Source organism: Nicotiana sylvestris, chromosome 5 (assembly GCF_000393655.2).
Source record: "Nicotiana sylvestris chromosome 5, ASM39365v2, whole genome shotgun sequence".
NCBI lineage: Eukaryota > Viridiplantae > Streptophyta > Magnoliopsida > Solanales > Solanaceae > Nicotiana > Nicotiana sylvestris.
The window spans coordinates 83,533,722-83,542,140 of NC_091061.1; positions in this window are offsets into that span (position 1 = coordinate 83,533,722).

Sequence of the window (8,419 nt, forward strand, 5' to 3'; positions counted from 1 at the left end):
TCCTATAATCTTTTGTTGGGTCGACCATGGATTCACGCAGCCAAAGTCGTGCCTTCCACGCTGCACCAAATGGTCAAATTCGAGTGGGACAGACAAGAAATTGTGTTACATGGGGAAGATCCCACATGCGCCATGAATGATGCCATTGTGCCCTTTATAGAAGCCGAAGATGATAAAGGACCCTGGGTTTATCAGGTCTTCGACACGGTCCTGGTAAGCAGAGTGCCCGAAGGTCAAAGCATGCCATGTCCTAGGGTGGCAGCTGCAATTGTCATGGTAGTATCAGAAATGCTGAATAGCGGGTTCGTGCCAGGGAAAGGTCTGGGGGCTGAACTTCAGGGCATTATTCAACCTGTGTCCCTTCCCAAAAATCTGGACACCTTCAGATTAGGTTTCAAACCAACAACGGCAGATGTTAGAAGGGCCCGTAAATCGAGGAAGAAAGCTTGGGTTCTTCCTAAACCTATCCCACGTTTGTCCAGGTCCTTTGTCAGGCCTGGTAGCAAGAAACAGTCATTGGCAAAGATGTCAGGTTCATTGATTGGGGCAGAGGGTAATTTGGATAAGGTGTTCGAGAGAGTATTTGCTGAAGTAAACATGGTTGAGGCCGGGGAAGGGTCGAGCGGAGCGGATACACAGTACATCGGACCACATGCTAACATCAACAATTGGGAAGCTACTCCTCTTCCAATTCGGAGGGAGTCGTGGTAGTGGGTTTTGTTTTCCTTTTGTCACCTGGATTATTCCAGGGTTTGTAATCCAGTTGCTATGTTCCGTCCGTTTGGATGAGTTAAAACCTTGTTATCTTTACATTCAATGAAATGCAATTTTCTTCGTTCCTAATTTTGTTTCCATTTTTCTTTTCTTTTGTACAGTTCTTTTTATGCTGATATCAATGATATGACATGCATGGGGAATCTTCGGCCCAGTTTTAAAAGCCAATCTAGCTCAGAAGTAATAATACAAGAGATCGGGTGTGGTGATGGGGTGGATTGTAACAATGATGAAGCTTATGAGGAAATTAGTAAAGAATTAAGTCATTTTGAAGAAAAACCCAAACCTAACCTAAATGACACAGAAGCAGTTAATCTAGGGGATCAAGACAATGTGCGAGAAACTAAAATAAGTGTTCATCTGGGGCCACAACTCAAGGAGAAGATAATTAAAGTACTGCATGAGTACAAAGATGTCTTTGCATGGTCATATGATGATATGCCAGGTTTGAGCACCGATTTGGTGGTTCACAAATTACCCACTGATCCGGCACTTCCCCATGTCAAGCAAAAGTTGAGAAAGTTCAAAACGGACATAAGTGTGAAGATCAAAGAAGAGATTACCAAGCAGTTTGAGGCGAAGGTCATTCAGGTTACACGGTACCCCACTTGGTTAGCTAATGTCGTGCCTGTGCCGAAGAAAGACGGCAAGACCAGGGTGTGCGTCGATTATCGAGACCTTAACAAAGGAAGTCCAAAAGATAATTTCCCATTACCCAACATCCATATACTGATCGACAATTGTGCCAAACATGATATTGGCTCTTTTGTGGATTGTTATGCGGGTTATCATCAAATTCTAATGGACAAGGAAGATGCAGAAAAAATGGCATTCATCACGCTGTGGGGATCGTATTGTTATCGGGTCATGCCGTTTGGATTGAAAAATGCCAGGGCAACTTATATGAGGGCCATGACAACCATATTCCATGATATGATACATCGGGAGATCGAGGTGTATGTGGATGATGTGATCGTGAAGTCTAGACAGCAATCCGACCATGTCAGAGATTTGAGAAAGTTCTTTCAAAGGCTTCGTAGGTACAATCTTAAGCTCAATCCTGCAAAATGTGCTTTCGGGGTGCCATCTGGGAAGTTGTTGGGGTTTATAGTCAGCCGGCGGGGTATTGAATTAGACCCATCGAAGATCAAAGCCATTCAGGAGTTGCCACCTCCAAGAAACAAAACCGAGGTGATGAGTTTATTGGGAAGATTGAACTATATCAGCAGGTTCATTGCTCAACCCACAGCAACGTGTGAACCAATTTTCAAGTTATTGAAGAAAGATGTCGCGGTTAATTGGACTGATGAATGTCAGGAGGCTTTTGATAAGATAAAGGGGTATTTGTCAAACCCACCCGTGTTGGTTCCGCGAGAACCAATGAGGCCTTAGATTTTATATCTGACAGTTGTGGACGGTTCATTCGGCTGTGTACTGGGTAGCACGATGTTACGGGAAGAAAGGAGCAGGCTATTTACTATCTCAGCAAGAAGTTCACATCTTACGAGGTTAAGTATACTCATCTGGAAAGGACATGTTGCGCCCTAACTTGGGTGGCACAGAAGTTGAAACATTATTTGTCATCTTACACTACTTACCTTATATCTCGCTTGGACCCGTTGAAGTATATTTTTCAGAAACCCATGCCCACAGGGAGGCTTGCAAAGTGGCAGATCTTGCTTACAGAGTTCGACATTATATATGTGACACGGACTGCCTTGAAAGCACAGGCATTAGCCGATCATTTGGCTGAGAACCCCGTCGATGAAGATTATGAGCCTTTGAAAACCTATTTCCCTGATGAAGAGGTGATGCACATTGATGAATTGGAACAAGCTGAGAAGTCGGGATGGAAACTTTTCTTTGATGGGGCTGCAAATATGAAAGGCGTAGGAATAGGAGCAGTGCTTATCTCAGAAACAGGTCAGCATTACCCTGTTACGGCTCGGCTTCGTTTCTATTGTACAAACAACATAGAAGAATATGAGGCGTGTATATTGGGATTGAGATTAGCTGTGGATATGGGTGTACGGGAAGTCTTGGTCATGGGTGACTCGGACTTACTGGTACACCAGATTCAACGAGAATAGGAAACACGGGATTTGAAACTTATACCGTATCGGCAGTGTCTGCATGAGCTTTGCCAGCGTTTTCAGGCCATAGAATTCAGGCACATTCCAAGGATTCATAATGAGGTTGCTGACGCTTTGGCGACTTTGGCGTCAATGTTGCACCATCCAGATAAGGCTTATGTTGATCCATTGCAGATTCAGGTCCGTGATCAGCATGCTTACTGTAATGTGATAGAAGAGGAAATCGATGGAGAGCCGTGGTTCCATGATATCAAAGAGTATATTAGAGCGGGAATATATCCAACACAGGCCACCGGTGATCAGAAAAGAACGATTCGTCGATTGGCAAGCGGGTTTTTCCTTAGTGGAGGGGTGCTGTACAAAAAAACTCCAGATCTCGGGTTGTTGAGGTGTATAGATGCAAGGCAGGCCACAACTATCACAACTGAGGTGCATGCCGGAGTTTGTGGACCACATATGAGTGGGTATGTTCTAGCAAAAAAGATTCTCCAAGCGGGTTATTATTGGCTCACGATGGAGCGGGATTGTATCAGTTTTGTGCGTAAGTGTCATCAATGCCAAGTACATGGAGATTTGATTCATTCTCCACTATCAGAATTACATACGATGTCTGCACCATGGCCTTTTGTTGCGTGGGGCATGGATGTTATTGGGCCAATTGATCCAGCAGCATCAAATGGGCACAGGTTTATTCTGGTAGCTATAGATTATTTTACCAAATTGGTGGAAGCTAAGACGTTCAAGTCTGTGACTAAGAAAGCTGTAGTCGACTTCGTGCATTCAAATATCATCTGTCGGTTTGGGATTCCAAATGTAATCATCATAGATAATGGGGCTAATTTTAATAGTCATTTGATGAAGGAGACATGTGAGTAGTTTAAGATTACTCACAGGCATTCTACTCCATACCGTCCCAAGGCAAATGGTGCAGTTGAAGCAGCCAATAAGAATATAAAGAAAATACTCCGGAAGATGGTTGAAGGATATAGACAATGGCATGAGAAATTACCTTTTGCTTTGTTAGGATATTTCACCACCATCCGTACCTCGGTGGGGGCAACTCCTTATTCTTTGGTATATGGTACCGAGGCAGTAATACCCGCAGAAGTGGAAATCCCATCATTGCGAATCATTGCAGAGGCTGAGATCGATGATGATGAATGGGTGAAAAGCCGTCTTGAGCAGTTGAGTTTGATTGACGAAAAGAGATTGGCATCAGTGTGTCATGGCCAACTGTACCAACGAAGAATGGCAAGAGCATACAACAAGAAAGTACGTCCAAGGAAATTCAAAGTCGGGCAATTAGTACTGAGGCGGATTCTGCCTCATTGGGCTGAAGCAAAAGGAAAGTTTGCCCCAAACTGGCAGGGACCATTTGTAATAACTAGAGTGTTGTCTAACGGAGCATTGTATTTGACAGATGTGGAAGTAAAATGTATAGAAATGACCATCAATTCTGATGCGGTCAAGAGATAATATGTATGATTTTATTATTTTCTGAATGTATCTGTTTGTATCTGGCATATCTTAAAGATTGAAATGATGAAGGCATTTTGTCCTGCTATCCAAACACTATTTTCCCTTGTTATCCCCTTTGAGCCTTACTTATTTTTCATACCCCTCTTTCGGAATCAACGACACTATCAGGGAACACAGGTGCCGAACATAAAAGAAAGAAGAGAAAAACAAAAAACAAAAACAAAGGAAAAGAAAAACAAAGGAAAGGAAAAAGAAAGAAAAGAAAAGCAAAAGAAAGAAAGAAAGAGAAAGAAAAGGGAAGAAAGAAAAATACAACAACAAAAGTTAAAAACCATGAACTATGTTTGACTTGATCCCGAAAGGGTACGTAGGCAGCCTTACTCCGAGGTTCAGTCATACCAAAATAGAAATCCAAAAATCCCCAAGCAAGTAACTGGGGCAGAAGTTGTGATTTTTTGTGAAAAATGGATTCCGAAAGTTGTATTTTAAACTCATTCGAATTGTTTTGAGCCTTTTATACTTTTCTTTCTAACCCAATCCAAAAGCCTACATTACGGTCCAAAGAAAGACCTTTTGATCAATTTCTAGAAATTCCAGGTCGAGCAAGGTGACGATGGTTCAATCAAGAAAGAACGAAAGTAAAATGAGAGAGTCTTATTGGTGAAAACCTTCACGGGCACCGTAAGGCGACAGGAGCTAAGAGAAAATACATGAGAGAGTCTTATTGGTGAAAACCCTCGCGGGCACCTTGAGGCGAAAGTGAGTTGGAAAATGTTTGAATGGCAAAAGGTATGTGGGTGGAAAAATGTTTCGAGGTACCGTAGCAAAGCAAAGTTAAGATCGGGGTAATCCAAACAAGTGATGGAAGTTTCGGGCAACAAAGTATGGCGATTGAAAGACGGTTATTTGGACAGATTGGGCCGATCAATTCAAAATGCATGTCATGACCATTGGTACCAGCTGTCTTGCTCAGGTAAGTTTCTTTTCCTTCTCTTTTCGAAATAACCATCTGGTTTGGATTCTTCTTATCCTTGACTCAAAAATCATCGCATTTCATTTTCTTGTGAGGGTTTTATCTAGTTGAGATGTTTCAGTACTAGTCTTGGTCAATGCAAGTAGAAAGGACTTCAAAGCTCACTACTAGTTTCTAGAATTGTAAAGAACAACATGGTCAGAGCATGTCAAAAAATAACGTGATGTCAAGTGGAACACAGGGAATTAATGGAAGTTTCATCGGTGAAATGATTGGGGAATGTCGTGGGAAAGGCAAAAACAAAAGGTCAGGAAATGAAATAACAGCATGGATGTAAAACATTTAGGTCGCCGGATGTTGGGAAATTTAAAAAGTTGGTCAAGAAAGTCAGGCTGTTCAGGGACAGTGTGTGGAAGGCAGTTAACATAAAGCAAGGCAGTGGAAGGATTTTTCAGCAAGAAGGCCATCTACTAACCACCATTTTAAACTGACGAAATTTTCTTTGATTATAAAAGGGGCAGAAAGTTAGTCGTTGAAAGGAATTCTCCAAGAAGGAAAACAAGCAGTAATCAGGTTTGATCGCAAAGTGCGGTTTGATTAAATACAAGATAATCTTGAAATGCATAAGGGGAATGGAATTTGATTGCAAAGTTGGCATGATTAGAATAAGTTCAAGTTGTCAGGACCTTCCTGGATAATAGGATGTAGTTCATATACCCGAAAGTCAGGAGTTCGCCTGGAAAATAGAGACATACCATTCAGATTTTTAAGCAGTCAGGGGGCCGCCTGAAGAACAGAGGTGATACAATCCAAGTTTTTAGCTTCCCTTCAATCTCTTTGTTCATCTGGTAATCAGGAGTCCGCCTGAAGAATATAGACATACAATTTAATTTTAATAATCAGGAGTCCGCCTGAAGGATAGAGACATACAAATTAATTTTAGTAATCAGGAGTCCGCCTGAAGAATAGAGACATACAATATAATTTTGGTAATCAGGAGTCTGCCTGGAGAATAGAGACATACAATTTAATTTTAGCAATCAGGAGCCCGTCTGGATAATAGAGGAGTAGTTTCAATTTTAGGTTCAAAAGTCAGGAGCCCGCCTGGAAAATGGAGGTGTTAAATATTTTTAGCAGTCGAAATCAGGAACCCGCCTGGAGAACAGAGGTGATATAATTCAATTTTAGTTTTCAATCAATCTCTTTGTTTATTTTGAAGATAGGAGCCCGCCTGAAGAATAGAGGCATGCGATTCAAGTTTCGGAGGTCAGGGAATCCGCCTGGAGAATGGAGTTCAAGTTTCAGAAGTCAGGAGCCCGCCTGTATAACAGAGGAATACACACAGTTCAAGTTTCAGAAGTCAGGAGCCCGCCTGCACAACAGAGGAATACATACAGTTCAAGTTTCAGAAGTTGGGAGTCCACCTAAAGGAATAGCAACATGGATCTTATCGAGAAAGAACAAGACAACAAGGCAACAAGGAAGTACAGGAGCAAGTTTGAAGAATCTAGGTAGGGCTTTTGTAATTCATAGTTCATAGCTTAGTCTAACTTCTTTTATTGTTACACGGTGTAATAAGGGAAGCCAGCAAGCAGCAGCAACAACAATCGTAGTGAAATCACAGCTCCCGGTAGTCCCAGCTACCAGTCATTCCCAAACTACACTGACCTGATTCCTGTTTATCCCAGGATATGTAGGCAACCTCTGAAGCAGGACGCGGTCAAACTTTTCAAAAATGCTTCACACGGAATTTTCAAACGGGCAAAAATCGCTCGTATTTGCTCACTTATCTTTGCCCGAAAACCCTTCGTGTTTCCGAGCAAAGAGGGACAGCTGTGAGCACGTGATTTTTGCCCTAAATATGATTATTCCCAAAATCCCAAAAAAAATAATTTTTCTTTATTTTTTACAATTTTTGTGCATTTTGGTGTCATTTTCTGATAATTGTTGCATTCTATTTGTGCATGTTAATTTTTATGAAATACAAAAATATGCATTTTTTGCATTTAGGTTTTAGTTTTATATTTTTTTTATCAACTTAAGTTTAAGTTGTTTAGAACAAAACATGAAAATCACAAAATTAGTTCATTTTTGCATTTTAATGATTTCTATTGGGAATTCGTCATGAAATAGTTTTCAAACAATTTTAAAGAATTAATTAGTCTTCGTTTTGAAATAACTAAGATTTCATGTTAGTTTTACATCTCCATAAAAATTAGAAAAATTATAAAAAATTGTAAAAGTGGGAAAAGAAAACAAAAGGGAAATAAGATTAGAAATTGGGTCTTAATAAAAGACCCAAATTTGGGCCAAATTAAGGAAATTTCTCAGGCCCAAACGCCTCAAAATTGTTGCAAATCAGTCCAGTCCAAATCCCCTACCCGGTCTGCCCCATTCTAAACGAAACGGTGTCGTTTCGGGGTTTCTGAATCAGGACTGCTGGATCTCATCAATCCAACGGTCCGGATCTAACTAGGTTACCTGTATTTAAGTGTCCGAAACTTCCCCCTACCCCCATTTGCCTCGTCTTCCTTACCCCACCCTTCTCCTCAAACCCTAATCTGCGCCGCCCCTAAATCCCTCGCCGGCGGTACAACCTACGCCGTTCACCCCGAGATTAACACCACAGATCCCTCTCACTCTCCTCTTTCCATTGCACCCACTGGTTTACCTCGAACAAGGCCGGAACTCGTCGAATCTTAGTTTGAAGTTTTCCGGCCAAGTGACGAGTTCATCCAAATCAGTCCAAAATCACACCCCATAACCCCCGGCCCTTCCTCAACACTAATCCATGGTTATTTTCTTTCAAATTACTGTGAAGCGGCCCGAATCTTAGATCTAAGAATTTCTGGTCAAACCCTAAAACCAAATCCTTTTGATTTCGAACCGTAGTATCCTTAACAATGTGTTCTCCTGTAAGAACACATGGTTAGGGATGTTACGCGTCAAAAATCTGAAAGGATTCAGACGTTTCTGACTGGGCAGAGTCCCTTGTGCCTCTGTGAGTTTTACTACTTCCTTTTACTCGCATGTTTGAAGTGTTATTTACAGTTGTTGTTTCGTTAATTTTTGCTGTTAATTTTTTGGTTTTATTCGTATT